The sequence below is a fragment of the Aotus nancymaae genome, unplaced genomic scaffold, assembly GCF_030222135.1.
Source record: "Aotus nancymaae isolate 86718 unplaced genomic scaffold, 86718_ANA_hifiasm-v0.15.2.pri h1tg000041l, whole genome shotgun sequence".
Classification (NCBI taxonomy): domain Eukaryota; kingdom Metazoa; phylum Chordata; class Mammalia; order Primates; family Aotidae; genus Aotus; species Aotus nancymaae.
In genome coordinates, this window is record NW_026988455.1 from 8,701,427 (window position 1) to 8,716,880 (window position 15,454).

Here is a 15,454-nt window from a genome sequence, read left to right on the forward strand (position 1 = left end):
GCTGCGTGGCTCCGGCGGTTGCCACGGCGACGGGCGCGGGAGTAGCCTCCCTTAGAGCTTCGGCGGCGGCTGGCGTGTGGCAAGAGCTGAGTTACCTCTGGGCCCGTTTTAGTTCTCCTGTCTGACGTGAGTACCCAGGAGGAGGGGGTGCCTGGCCCTTTGGGACCTGCTTCTGCTTTCAGTTCGCGTTCTTTCGGTCGTGTACAGCTTGGAGGGACACTTGCGTTCCAGGCTTTGGTGAACAGGGTTTGTATACTTTTAGGAACATTTTGTTCCTTTGGCACAACCGTAGACGCTCTCCGTAATCCTCCACACAAAGCTCCCACTTCCCTTTTCAGCCTTGTGCTGACGTTCTGGGGACTTCTGGGAACCTACGCAGACCCAGCTTCCCGTTACTTCATCACTTTCCCCTTAAAATCAGAATATTAATACATGTATAATCATTGTTCTTAAGGTGTGCAGATGTAACTCCTTTTTGAAATAATTTCATTAAAAAGTATTTTATTTATTTCAAAAAATCATCAAATATAATTCACAAGTTCTTCCAAATACATTTTTTTGGTAAAATATTTCTAGGTTTGCACTGAAATAATGTATGATAAGGTGAATAACATGTAAATCTCCTTGTATGAAATTTTTTTAGGGATCCTGTTCCAAAAAAGCCCTGTTGGAAGTGCCTCTCTGTTTTAGGGAAAGTTCGTACCCTGTTTTAGGGCCGGTATACTTTGCCCTTACGTAGGACACTGTTTATGGGATTACGGTCAGGGAAGATTCCAATTCAGTTGCATCCTACTTAGTTATAACCAGGAGCCTTGAGTTCCACTCTAGAACTTAGACAAATCCCAAAAGCATTTCCCAAGAGCACGGTGACATACTTACTTTTTTTTTTTTTCTAAATCACCTCTTTTTGGAGTTGCAAGTAAGTCGCAGGAAGTCATCTTTTATTGTAAGCACCACATAGATATATAGAGCATGTTTCCATGGACTATTTTAACTTGGAGGCCTTTGCTCCAATATTTGGAATCATTTAATGGGTGGAATAATTTGCAAACTACTGGTTGTCTGTAAAACTAGTTGTGGATACTGATTACATTAGTTGTCTATTTTCCCAGGTAGTATCGAAGCTTCAGTCTAGAGCAAAGTGAATAGAGTGATTCAACTGGCACCTGAGCACATGATGTAGCCCATAACTAATAGATACTAAATGTGTGTTGATTGTAATCCCAGCACTTTGGGAGGCCAAGGTGGATGGATTGCTTGAGCCTAGGAGTTTGAGGCCAGCCTGGATAACATAGGAGACCCTGTCTCTACAAAAAAATACAAAAATTAGCTGGGCGTGGTGGCTCATGCTTTTAGTCCCAGCTACTGGGGAGGCTGAGGTGGGAGAATCTGTTAAGCCCAGGAGGTCAAAGCCACTGCACCACACCCTGGGTGACAAGGTGGGATCTCATTTCCTCTCCCCCCTCCAAAGTATATTGAATGAATTTATGAGTGGGATAAATAAATCTATCCACATTTCCACATTTATTCCTAAAACTGTATTCCTTAGACCCCTAGGCCCCATTTAGTAACAGCTATAGTGAGACCTAGTCTATTGATGTACCCATATGTTAGAAGTCATTGGTCTGTTAGTGTGGTAGTAATCTTTAACTCGACTCTTGATTGTAAAAAGCACATCACTATGTAGATACATTTTGTTACATATCAACTTTTATTACAATGTAGACCAATTCAAAAATAATAAATGTTTTGATTGTTTCCCTTAGAAAAGGAACCCATGGTCATGTTTGTGTCCTCAGATGTTCCATAACACATGGCAAGCACACTGTCCATTTTCTAATCCCACCAAAGAACATTTAATATCTGTGAATTCCAGCTGAACTGTAATGCACACATGCAAGCAAATTTTTGACCCAGGCAGGTCCCAGTGCAGGCTGGCCTTGTGGACATGGCTGTAAGGATTTGCAGCTGTTGTGACTGGGGTCGGCCAGATGGTTCCCATAGCACCAGTTTATCTGTAAGAATCTCACTGAAAAACTGGAATGTTCACAAAATATGCTGTGAACACCGAGCAAAGTAAACAGATGGCCAGCTGGCTCTCAGAATTACCCAAACCCAAGCTCTGTCCCTCTTAATTTATCTTTTGACAGGATGATATTTGTTTGAAAACACACAAGATAATCCCAGATATATCTCTATGCATGTGTATACATAAGTGAATACACTTTTTTAAATGTTGGGAGAGATATGTACCAAGCAGCAGAGTGATTACCTCCAAGGAGGAACTGGGGATGTGGGGATGGAGGGAGTGGTGAAGAACTTTGACTTTGGATTTAATAGTTGAGTTTATATTGAAATGTATTCATATATTATCTGTGTGATCAAAATAATTAAAACCAGCCAGGCACCATGGCTTACGCCTGTAATCACAGCACTGAGGGAGGCCTAGGTGGATAGATCACCTGAGGTCAGGAGTTTGAGGCCAGCCTGGCCAACATGGTGAAATCTCCGTCTCTACTAAAAATACAAAAATAAGCCGGGTGTGGTGGCGCACACCTGTAATCCCAGCCACTCTGAAAGCTGAGGCAGGAGAATTGCTTGAACATGTCTGGGAGTCTGCGATTGCAGTGAGCAGAGATTACACCAGTGTACTCGAGGCTGGGTGACAGCGAGACTCTGTCTAAAAAAAAAAAAATTAACAATAATTAAAAGCAACTGTATTTGTGTAATTCCTCTGCTATAAATCCTTCAATAACTCCCCATTGCCTTTAAGCTAAAGTTCAAGGTATGCAGAGTAGAGGAGGTCTGGGTCTTGACTCAGCTCTCTGTGGGGCCAACGTGCTCTAGTCATAGCAACTGCTTGAAGGGCCCCAAACACCTCATGATGTCTCAGGAGGCCTCTAGGCTTTTGTATATGCTCTTCCTTCCACTTAGAATGCCTCTCTCCACTGCACCCATTAGAGTGAAAACACTTATTTTACCCCCAGGAACCAGGGATGTGTAAAAAAGTGAAAGGGAAACAAAACATTTGGTTTTTCAGACTAGTACTAATTCTTGGAATACCATCCCTTTAAAGCTTTACAGGGTATAATCGACTGCAGTGTTATATACCAAATTATGCTGAGACCCAAGATTGAAAATGAATGCTGTTTCCTCATTGCCAGACCAAGTCTATGTAAAATGTATACTGCATTGGATTGTAGGAATCAGACACAAAGTGGGTATTCAGGAACTGGCTTAGAAAGATGCTGATGTGGCTATTTTAGAGGTTACTACCTAAAGGCATTATCAAACAGAAGTTATATATAGTTATTTGTATTAATAATGTATTAGTTGTCATCTAGGAGTTCAGAAACCTGAGTTTTATCCTTGGGCAAAACATTTCCTCTGCTAGGTCTGGTTTCCTTCTCTGTAAAATGAGGCCAAGGTTAAACTAAAGTATCTCTAAGTTCTTTCCAATTCTAAGACTTTAGATTTTATAAATTTATAAGAGACATTAAAGAATCTTGCTGGACATGGTGGCGCGTGCCTGTAGTCCCAGCTACTTGGGAGGCTGAGGTGGGAGGATCGCTTGAGCCCAGGAATTCTGGGCTGTAGTGCACTATGCCGATTGGGTGTCTGTACTAAGTTTGGCATCAATGTGATGACCTCCCGGGAGTGGGGGACCACCAGGTTGCCTAAGGAGGGGTGAACCAGTCCAGGTTGGAAACAGCAGGTCAAAACTCCGGTGCTGATCAATAGTGGCATCATGCCTGTAAATAGCCACTGCACTCCAGTATGGGCAACATAGCGGGCCTCCTCTTTAAAAAAAAAAAAGAATCTTTACAGCAGCCTTTCCTCAAAGCTGCCCTTCTCTGAGAATATTCCTTCTCCTTCTTGCCTCCAATCAAACTTAAAAAAAAAAAAAAAAAGCCTGCACACAAAAATGCCTATTTAATGGAAACAGTATTTTAATCTCTCAGAAAAGTTAATGTTTCTCCATTAACTTTTTAGAAAAAAAGTTTCTAAGCAAAGATACCACATCTTTCCTATCATCTGCCAACCTAGCATCTCAAATGTTTCAACAATGTAAACAATGTAAATAATGTAAATAACAATGAATAATTTTAAAAAATGAATAATTACTTTCTGGAAGAAGATCAGCAAGAGCTGCACTTCTTTACTACAAAAGATAGCTTCTATCTGTAGTGTCTTAGAAAACTTGATGAATCTTAGAGCTAAAAAAGACAGTGATTAGCTGGGCACGGTGGTGCATGCTTATAATCCCAGCTGTTTGGGAGGTTAAGGCAGGAGGATCGCTTGAGCCTAGGGATTTGAGGCTATGTGCATGGTTGTGCCTGTGAATATCCACTACACTCCAGCCTGGGCAACGTAGTGAGAGCCTGTTTCTAAAAAAAAAATAGAATGATCAAATAGTAACCAAAATAAAATATTTTCTAGCATAGTACCTGCATATAATGGCATTCAATTGACATGTGTTTCCATTTCTTTGTTTCCAAGCACAAAGGCAAACACATTAAATTCCCTAATCAAGGATAAAAATATTTGCAAATAGAGGCATGGTAGTAGATTGCTTAGGCACACAGATTGGAATCAGGTTACCAGGGCGTACATTTCGGCTCCACCACTGACTAGCTATTTAAAAGTCTGGAAAAATGAGGATGAATAACAATACCTGCTTCAACAGGTTATTGTAAAGATAAAATGAGACAGTTCAAGTCCTTACACACATGGCTAGCCCTCAAAAAATGTTAGCTAATAATAATGATACTGAGAAATTACCATGTTTCACACACTGTGCTAGGTACATTATTTCTTTGTTTTGTTTTGTTTTGTTTTGAGATGGAGTCTCACTCTGTCATCCAGATTGGAGTGCAGTGGCTTGATTTCGGCTCACTGTAACTTCTGCCTCCCGGCTTCAAGTGATTCTCCTGCCCCAGCCTCCCGCTGGGATTATAAGGATGCACCACCATGTCCAGCTAATTTTTGTATTTTTAGTAGAGACAGGGTTTCGCCATGTTGGCCAGGCTGGTCTTGAACTCCTGATCTCAAGTGATCCTCCCACCTAGACCTCCCAAAGTGCTGGGATTACAGGCATGAGCCACCACAACTGTGCAAGTATATTATTTCTTTTTTTTTAATTGCATTTTAGGTTTTGGGGTACATGTGAAGAACATGTAAGATTGTTGCATAGGTACACACATGGCAGTGTGCATTGCTGCCTTCCTCCCCATCACCTATATCTGGCATTTCTCTCCATGTTATACCTCCTAACTCCCCGCCCCCCACTGTCTCTCCCCTATTTCCCTGCCACAGACCCCAGTGTGTGATACTCCCTTCCCTGTATCCATGTGTTCTCATTGTTCAACACCCTCCTGTGAGTGAGAACATGTGGTGTTTGATTTTCTGATCTTGTGTCAGTTTGTTGAGAATGATGGTTTCCAGGTTCATCCATGTCACTACAAAGGACACGAACTCATCGTTTTTTATGGCTGCATAGTATTCTGTGGTGTATATGTGCCACATTTTCCCTGTCCAGTCTATCATTGATGGGCATTTGGGTTGGTTCCAAGTCTTTGCTATTGTGAACAGTGCTGCAATGAACATTCGTGTGCATATGTCCTTATAGTAGAACGATTTATAATCCTTTGCATATATACCCAATAATGGGATTGCTGGGTCGAATGGAATTTCTATTTCTAGGTCCTTGAGGAATCGCCACACTGTCTTCCACAATGGTTGAACTAATTTACACTCCCACCAACAGTGTAAAAGTGTTCCTATTTCTCCACATCCTCTCCAGCATCTGTTGTCTCCAGATTTTTTAATGATCGCCATTCTAACTGGCGTTGAGATGGTATCTCAATGTAGTTTTGATTTGCATTTCTCTAATGACCAGTGATGATGAGCATTTTTTCATGTTTGTTGGCCTCATACATGTCTTCTTTTGTAAAGTGTCTGTTCATGTCCTTCACCCACTTTTGAATGGGCTTGTTTGTATTTTTCTTGTAAATCTGTTTTAGTTCTTTGTAGTTCTGGCTATTAGCCCTTTGTCAGTTGGGTAGATTGCAAAAATTTTTTCCCATTCTGTTGGTTGCCGATTCACTCTAATGACTGTTTCTTTTACTGTGCAGAAGCTGTGGAGTTTGATTATTTGTCTATTTTGACTTTTGATGCCAATGTTTTTGGTGTTTTGGTCATGAAGTCGTTGCCTATGCCTATGTCCTGAATGGTTTTGCCTAGGTTTTCTTCTAGGGTTTTTATGGTGTTAGGTCTTATGTTTAAGTCTTTAATCCATCTGGAGTTAATTTTAGTGTAAGGTGTCAGGAAGGGGTCCAGTTTTTGCTTTCTGCACATGGCTAGCCAGTTTTCCCAACACTATTTATTAAACAGGGAATCCTTTCCCCATTGCTTGTTTTTGTCAGGTTTGTCAAAGATCAGATGGTTGTAGATGTGTGGTGTTGCCTCCTAGGCCTCTGTTCTGTTCCATTGGTCTATATCTCTGTTTTGGTACCAGTACCATGCTGTTTTGATTACTGTAGCCTTGTAGTATAGTTTGAAGTCTGGTAGTGTGATGCCTCCCACTTTGTTCTTTTTGCTTAGAATTGACTTAGCTATGCAGGCTCTCTTTTGGTTCCATATGAAGTTGAAGGTGGTTTTTTCCAGTTCTGTGGAGAAGGTCATTGGTAGCTTGATGGGGATAGCGTTGAATCTGTAAATTACTTTGGGCAGTATGGCCACTTTCACGATATTGATTCTTCCTAACCATGAACATGGAATGTTTCTCCATCTGTTTGTGTCCTTTCTTATTTCGCTGAGCAGTGGTTTGTAGTTCTCCTTGAAGAGGTCCTTTACATTCCTTGTTAGTTGTATTCCTAGGTGTTTTATTCTCTTTGTAGCAATTGCGAATGGTAGTTTATTCTTGATTTGGCTCTCTTTAAGTATGTTATTGGTGTATAGGAATGCTTGTGATTTTTGCTCATTGATTTTGTATCCTGAGACTTTGCTGAAGTTGCTTATCAGTTTCAGGAGATTTTGGGCTGAGACGATGGGGTCTTCTAGATACACAATCATGTTGTCTGCAAATAGAGACAATTTGACTTCCTCCTTTCCTATTCGAATATCCTTCATTTCTTTTTCTTGCCTGATTGCTCTGGCTAGAACTTCCAGTACTATACTGAATAGGAGTGGTGAGAGAGGGCATCCTTGTCTAGTGCCAGATTTCAAAGGGAATGCTTCCAATTTTTGCCCATTCAGTATGATATTGGCTGTGGGTTTGCCTTAAATAGTTTTTATTATTTTGAGATACGTTCCATTGATACCTAGTTTATTGAGGGTTTTTAGCATAAAGTGCTGTTGAATTTTGTCAAAGGCCTTCTCTGCATCTATTGAGATAATCATGTGGTTTTTGTCTTTGGTTCTGTTTATGTGGTGAATTACGTTTATAGACTTGCGTATGTTGAACCAGCCTTGCATCCCCGGGATGAAGCCTACTTGATTGTGGTAGATAAGCTTTTTGAAGTGCTGTGCAATCAGTTTGCCAGTATTTTATTGAAGATTTTTGCATCTATATTCATCATGGATATTGGCCTGAAGTTTCCTTTTTTTGTTGAGTCTCTGCCAGGTTGTGGTATCAGGATGATGTTGGCCTCATAAAATGATTTGGGAAGGATATTCACCTTCCCAATGTCTACACAAGCAATTGGAACATATGTCTGGGTTAGTGGGGAGAAAGACAAAGCTTCCGTAGCCAGAATTGACCGTCTAGAGCTCCATCCACCCTGCAATTGAGGAAATCAGTTCCTCGGAGCAGCTTTTCACGTATCACCTGCTCATGTCCTGTCCTTGACTCATGAGAATTTCTCTTAGGCCCTGAACTTTGGAGGACCTTAGAAATCTCGGAAGAGAAGAGAACAACCAGGCAATTTGTGAGTCAGAAATCAGAGCTTTATTATCGCATGAGGTAAAGGAGGAAAAGAAGCCATGCATTTGGGGTGCTCCACAAGCACAAAGTTCTTCCAGGGAAGCGCCATGAGTCTTCCTGGTCCCAGCCGACCCACGAATGGAATGAGAGCCAGTGGAAAGAGTTAAGCCTCAGGCTGTAGCAGGATCTTCACCATTCAGTCCCAAGAGCTCCTCGGTAGCCCAGGTCAGCAGCAGCCCCCAGAGCTGTGGCAGCAGCCAGAGCCCCCGGAGGGTTCACTCTCAGCAATCAGAGCTCTGGTGGCGGCACCGGTGGAAGAGATGGGGCCTGTGGTGGCCCAGGCAGCAGCCGCCACCCCCAGAGCTGCAGCAGCCCCTAGAGCTGGAGCCACAGCAGCCCCCAGAGCTGGGACCACAGCAGGAAGAGACTGGAGATGGGCAAGGGGCTGGGCACTGGGGTGGGCATTTTGGGGGACACAGGTGGAAATTTTGGGGTGCACTTGGGAGGGCACTTGGGAGGGGGCTGGCACTGCTGCTGGTTTTGCTGGCAAGACATGCTGGCAGGAGTTATGTCAACCTAAAAAATAATAATGAAACTCTTTAAATATTTAAAAAAAAAAAAAAAGGATATTCAATATCTTTTTGGATTATTTGGAATAGTTTCAGAAGGAATGGTACCAGCTTTTCTTTGTATGTCTGGTAGAATTCAGCTGTGAACCCATCTGGACCTGGGCTTTTTTTGGGTGGTAGGCTGTTGATTCCTGCCTCAACTTCAGCCCTTGTTATTGGTCTATTTGGGGTTTCTACTTCTTCCTGGTTTAAGCTTGGGAGGAGGCAAGTGTCCAGGAATTTATCCATTTCTTCCAGGTTTACTAGTTTATGTGCATAGAGTTGCTTATAATAATCTCTGACCATGGTTAGTATTTCTGTGGAATCTGTGGTGATATCCCTTTTATCGTTTTTTATTGCATCTATTTGATTGTTCTCTCTTTTCTTTTTTATTAATCTGGCTAGTGGTCTGTCTATTTTGTTGATCTTTTCAAAAAATCAGCTCCTGGATTTATTGATTTTTTTGAAGGGTTTTTTGTGTCTCTATCTCCTTTAGTTCTGCTCTGATCTTGGTGATTTCTTGTCTTCTGCTAGGTTTTGAGTTTTTTGATCTTGCTCCTCTAGCTCTTTCAATTTTGACAATAGGGTGTCAATTTTAGATCTGTCATTGCTTCTCATATGGGCACTTATTGCTATATATTTTCCTCTAGACACTGCTTTAAATGTGTCCCAGAGATTCTGGTATGTTGTGTCTTCATTTTCGTTGGTTTCGAAGAACATCTTTATTTCTGCCTTCATTTCATTGTTTATCCAGTCAACATTCAAGAGCCAGTTGTTCAGTTTCCATGAAGCTGTGCAGTTCTGAGTTAGTTTCTATATTCTGAGTTCTAACTTGATTTCACTGTGGTCTGAGAGACTGTTTGTTATTATTTCTGTTCGTTTATATTTGCTGAGGAGTGATTTATTTCCAATTATGTGGCCAGTTTTAGAGTAGGTGTGATGTGGTGTTGAGAAGAATGTATATTCTGTGGATTTGGGGTGGAGAGTTCTGTAAATGTCTATTAGGTTTGCTTGGTCCGGGTCTGAGTTCAAGTCCTGGATATCCTTGTTCATTTTCTGTCTTGTCGATCTGTCTAATATTGACAGTGGAGTGTTAAAGTCTTCCACTATTATTGTGTGGGAGTCTAAGACTCTTTGTAAGTCATTAAGAACTTGCTTTATGTATCTGGGTGCTCCTGTATTGGGTGTGTATATATTTAGGATTGTTAGCTCTTCTTGTTGCATTGATCCTTTTACCATTATGTAATGTCCTTCTTTGTCTCTTTTGATATTTGTTGGTTTAAAGTCTATTTTATTAGAGACTAGAATTGCAAATCCTGCTTTTTTTTTTTTTCTCTCCATTTGCTTGGTAAATCTTCCTCCATCCCTTTATTTTGAACCTTTGTGTATACTTGCTTGTGAGATGGGTTTCCTGGATATAGCACACCGATGGGTTTTGGCTTTTTATCCAATTTGGCAGTCTGTGTCTTTTGATTGGGGTGTTTAGCCCATTTACTTTTAGGGTTAATATTGTTATGTGTGAATTTGATCCTGCCATTTTGATGCTAACTGGCTGTTTTGCCCGTTGGTTGATGCAGATACTTCATTGTGTTGATGCTCTTTACCATTTCGTGTGTTTTTGGAGTGGCTGGTACTGGTTGTTCCTTTCTATGTTTAGTGCTTCTTTCAGGAGCTCTTGTAAAGCAGGCCTGGTGGTGATGAAATCTCCATTTAATTGCTTGTTCTTAAAGGATTTTATTTCTCCTTCGCTTATGAAGCTGAGTTTGGCTGGATATGAAATTCTGAGTTGAAAGTTCTTTTCTTTAAGGATGTTGAATATTGGTCCCCACTCTCTTCTGACTTGTAGGGTTTTGGCTGAGAGATCCACTTTGACTCTGATGGGTTACCCTTTGTGGGTAACCCGACCTTTCTCTCTGGCTGCTCTTAGCATTTTCTCCTTCATTTCAACCCTGGTGAATCTGATTATTATGTGCCTTGAGGTTGCTCTTCTTGAGAAATATCTTTGTGGTGTTCTCTGTATTTCCTGGACTTGAATATTGGCCTGCCTTGCTAGGCTGGGGACATTTTCCTGGATTATATCCTGAAGAGAATTTTCCAGCTTGGATTCATTCTCTCCATCACATTCAGGTACACCTATCAAATGTAGATTAGGTCTTTTCACATAGTCCCATATTTCTTGGAGACTTTTTTCATTTCTTTTTACCCTTTTTTCTCTAATCTTGCCTCCTTGTTTTATTTCATTGAGTTGATCTTTGACCTCTGATATCCTTTTTCTGCTTGGTCAATTTGGCTGTTGAAACTTGTGCATGCTTCACGAAGTTCTCGTGTTGTGTTTTTCAGCTCTATCAATTCATTTATATTTCTCTCTAAGCTGTTTATTCTCATTAGCTTTTCATCAAACCTTTTTTCAAAGTTCTTAGTTTCTTTTCATTGGGTTAGAACATGTTCTTTTAGCTCAGAGAAGTTTCTTATTACTCACCTTCTGAAGCCTGTTTCTATCAATTCATCAGACTCATTCTCCATCCAGCCTTGTTCCATTGCTGATCAGGAGTTGCTATCCCTTTGAGGAGGAGAGGCGTTCTGGTTTTGGGTGTTTTCATCCTTTTTGAGCTAGTTTCTTCCCATCTTAGTGGATTTATTTACCTGTGGTCTTTGTAGTTGTTGTCTTTCAGATGGCATCTCTGAGTGGACATCCAGTTTGTTGATGATGAAGTTATTTCTTTCTGTTTCTTAGTTTTCCTTCTAACGGTTAGGCCCCTCTGCTGTAGGACTGCTGAGGTCTACTCCAGGCCCTCCTTGCCTGGGGATCAACTGCAGCAGCTTCAGAACAGTAAGGGTTGCTGCCAGTTTCTTCTTTTGCTATCTTTGTCCCAGAAGGATATCTGCCAGATGTCAGTCTGAGCTCTCCTTTATGAGGTGACTCTTTGGATATACAGGGGTCAGGGAGCTGCTTGAGGAGACAGTCTGTCCTTTATAGGTGCTCAAGTGCTGAGTTGTGAGTTTCGTTGTTCCATTCAGAGCTGCTGGGCAGGTACCTTTAAGTCTGCTGCAGCAGAACTCATAAATGCCTTTTTGTTTTTTCCCCCAAGGTACTCTGTCCCTGGGAATTAGGCCTTTATTTATAAGTTTCTGTCATGCTGCTGCCTTTTTTCAGGGCTGTCCTGCCCAGTGAAGAGGCAGCCTAGTCACAGTCTGCCTGCAGAGGCGTTGCTGAGCTGCTGCGGGCTCTGCCCAGGTGCCGTGCGAACTTCCCTTCAGTCCTGTTTATAGAGGTATAGTTAGAACTGTCTCGGCAATGGCAGCCCACCTCTGTAATGGTGGACTGCCTCGGGAATGGCAGGCTGCCTTGGTAGTGGTGGACTGCTTCGGTAATAGTGGACACCCCTCCCCCATGGAGCTAGACTGTCCCCGGTTCAACTTTGCTTGCTGTGAAACTCTCAATCCAGAGCATTTCAGATTGCTGTTTTTGTGGGGGTGGGACTGACTGAGCCTGATCACCTGGCTCCCTGCCTCAGACCCCTGTTGTTTTTTTTTTTTTCAGTTGAACGGGCGACCCTGTCTCCCAGGCATTCCAGTTGCTTGTTGAAAAGGCACCTGGATCTGTGTGATTTCCTGAGTGGTGACCCCCTGTGCCTGCTGAAATAGCTTCGCTGGAGATTCATGGCGCTTTTTCACCCGGGAATCTTCTGGCCTGGCTCCCTATTTCAGTCCCTTTTTATCAGTTTAATGGGTGACTCTGTCTTCCTGACATTCCAGTCACCTGTTGAAAAGGCACTGGGATCTGTGTGATTTCCCACGTGGCGACTCACTGTGCCAGCTGAAACAGCTGCGCGGAGATTCCTGGCACTTTTTTGCCCGGGAATCTCCTGGCCTGGCTCCGTGTTTCAGTCCCCTTTTTATCAGTTGAATGGGCGACTCTGTCTCCCAGGAGCACCAATCACCAGCTAAAACAGCGCCTGGACCCATGTGTTTTGTGTGGAGACCCGCTGCAGCAGCCAAAACAGCAGCACTGGCAACCTGTGGGCCTCCTTTGCCTGGGAATCTCCTGGTATGTGGGCAATAAAAATCTGTCTGGAAATGCAGCGTCCACTCACCCTCTGCGCTTTCACTGGAAGCTGCAATCCTCAGCTGCTCCTAATCGGCCATCTTGAATAGATGTCTACATACACATTTTGTATGTATAGTAATGTCTTTAATATATTACTGCTAATATCACAGTGGGTGTACACAATTTGCTGTGATATATTTAAGATATCAAACATCACTGTGTGTACACTCTTTGCAACATTATGCATAATATCCTTTATATATTACTGCTAATATCACAGTGGGTGTACACCCTTTGATATTATGCATAATATCTTCTAATATCGCAGTGGGTGTACACCTTGTGATATGCTTAATATCTTCAATACATTACTGGCATTATCCCTGTTTGTGTACATCCTGTGATATTATGTTTAATATCTTTGATATATTGCTGCTAATATCACAGTGTGTGTACACCCTGTGATAGTATGCGTAATAACTTCAATATATTACTGCTAATTCATAGTGGGTATAAAACCTGTGTGTACACTCTTTGGCATTATTAATAATGGCCCCAGTATTACTACTAATATCACAGTGGGTGTACACACTGTGATATTGTTCATAATATCTTCCATCTACTAATATCACAGTGGGTGTACATCCTATGGAAGTGTGTTAACACTAGATATAAATATTATCAATATTTTATTAACATTATAGCATTTTAACACCAGCTCTCATAAACATCAGTTATTTTATTACTGTCATAGTTTTTTTACAGTTTACACTCGATTTTATAAATATATATATTTTATTAGTATAGTGTGTTATCAATAGATATTATAAATATATCTATTTTGTTTATATCATAGCATGTTAATGCTGTGTTAACACTTGTTACTATAAATATTATAAATATTTCATTAATATAGTGTGTAAACACTAGACATTTTTAATATAGATATTTTATAAATATCAAACTGTATTGACACCATGTGTGTACACATATTATAAATATCATGGATGTTTCATTATTATCATAGTGTGCTAACACTGTGTGTTAACATTAGCTATTATGAATATAATGGACATACTATTAATATCAGAGTTTGTTGACACTAGCTATTATAAATATTGATATTTTATTAATATCATAATGTGTTAACACTATCATAAATATTTTATGAATGTCCTGGTGTATTAGATTTCATAAATATAGATATTTTATTAATATCAGAGTGTGTGAATGCTAGATATTATAAATATCAGAGATATTTTATTACCGCAATAGTGTGTTAACACTGTGTGTTAACAATAGATATTAGAAATATCATCGATAGATTTTTAATATCATAGTCTGTTATCACTAGATTTTATAGATATATATAAATTTTATTAATATCATAGTGTAATGCTAGATATGAATATCATAGATATTATTAACACATTATGTGTTAACACTAGATATTATAAATATCAGATATTTTATTAATATCAGTGTATTAACACTAGATTTTATAAATATTGGAGATATTTTATTAATATACTGTGTTAACTGTGTGTTCTAAGACTAGATATTCTAATTTTCATTGATATTTTATGAATGTCATAGTGTGTTAACGTGTTGACGCTAGACATTATAATTATCAAGAATATTTTTCTAATATCATAGGGTGTTAACACTAGATGTTAGAAATATCATCGCATTTTATTAATATCTTTGTGTTTTAACACTAGATATTATAAATATGGATATTGTGTTATATTCTAGTATTAACACAGTGTTGTAAACATGGATATTGTATTAATATTATAGTGTGTTAATACTTGATATAAATATGATATATTTTTCATATAGTTTTTTAAACACTATTATAAATATTATTAATAAATTATCAATATCAATGTGTTAACACTGTTGAATTAGATATTATAAATATGAACATTTTATTAATAGTTTGTTAACACTGAATATTATAAATATGAATATTTTATAATATACTGTGTTAACACTACATATTATAAATATGGATATTTTATTAATATCTTATTATGTTAACTCTAGATATTGTAAATATCATGGATATTTTATTAATATCATAGTGTTTTAATACCGTGTGTTAACCCTGGATATTATACATATCATGGGTTTATCATTAATATAGTGTGTTAACACTGTTATTATAAATGTCATGGATATTTCATTAATATTAACACTGGGTATTAGCACTAGATATTATAAATATCATGTATATTTTATTAATATCATAGTGTGTTCATGCTGTGTTAACACTACATATTATAAATATCAAAGATATTTTGTTAATATCTTAGCATGTTAACACTGGATATCATAAATATCTATTTTATTAATATCATAATGTGTTAATACTAGATGTTATAACTATCATCTTTTGAATATTATAGTGTGTTATCACTAGATATTGTAAACATCACAGATATTTTATTAATAACTATTTAACACTTTATGGTAATACTAGATACTATAATTGTCATGGACATTTCATTAATATTAAACTGCAATAACACTGTGTGTTAACATTAGGTATTATGAATATCATGGATATTTTATTAATATCAGTGTTTAACATGATATAAATCATTGATGTTTTATTAACGCCATAGTGTGTTAACGCTAGATATTTTGAATCTCATAATTTTGTTAATATGTTAACACTAGATTTTACAAATATTGTAGATATTTTGTTAATATCATAGTATATTAACACTAGATATTATAAATATCATATATTTTATTAATATAGTGGGTTAACACTGTTTTAACTCTAGAGATTATAAATATCATAAATATTTTATTGATATAGTGTGTTAACACCAGATATTTTAAATATCATGGATATTTTATTAA

At 38.9% G+C, this 15,454-nt stretch overlaps 1 protein-coding gene across 3 annotated transcripts in view; it reads left to right on the forward strand.

The window, feature by feature from the left end:
• Positions 1-43: 43 nt before the first annotated feature.
• The window catches only part of LOC105710662 (uncharacterized), a 247,749-nt gene continuing 232,338 nt past the window's right edge, over positions 44-15,454 (forward strand). For 2 of the 3 annotated variants that reach the window (XR_010336975.1, XR_010336976.1), the window contains exon 1: positions 44-126. The gene's annotated coding sequence lies outside the window, so the exon portion shown is untranslated. The remainder of the gene's footprint in view (positions 127-15,454) is intronic. The other variant, XR_010336973.1, reaches the window with a different exon arrangement.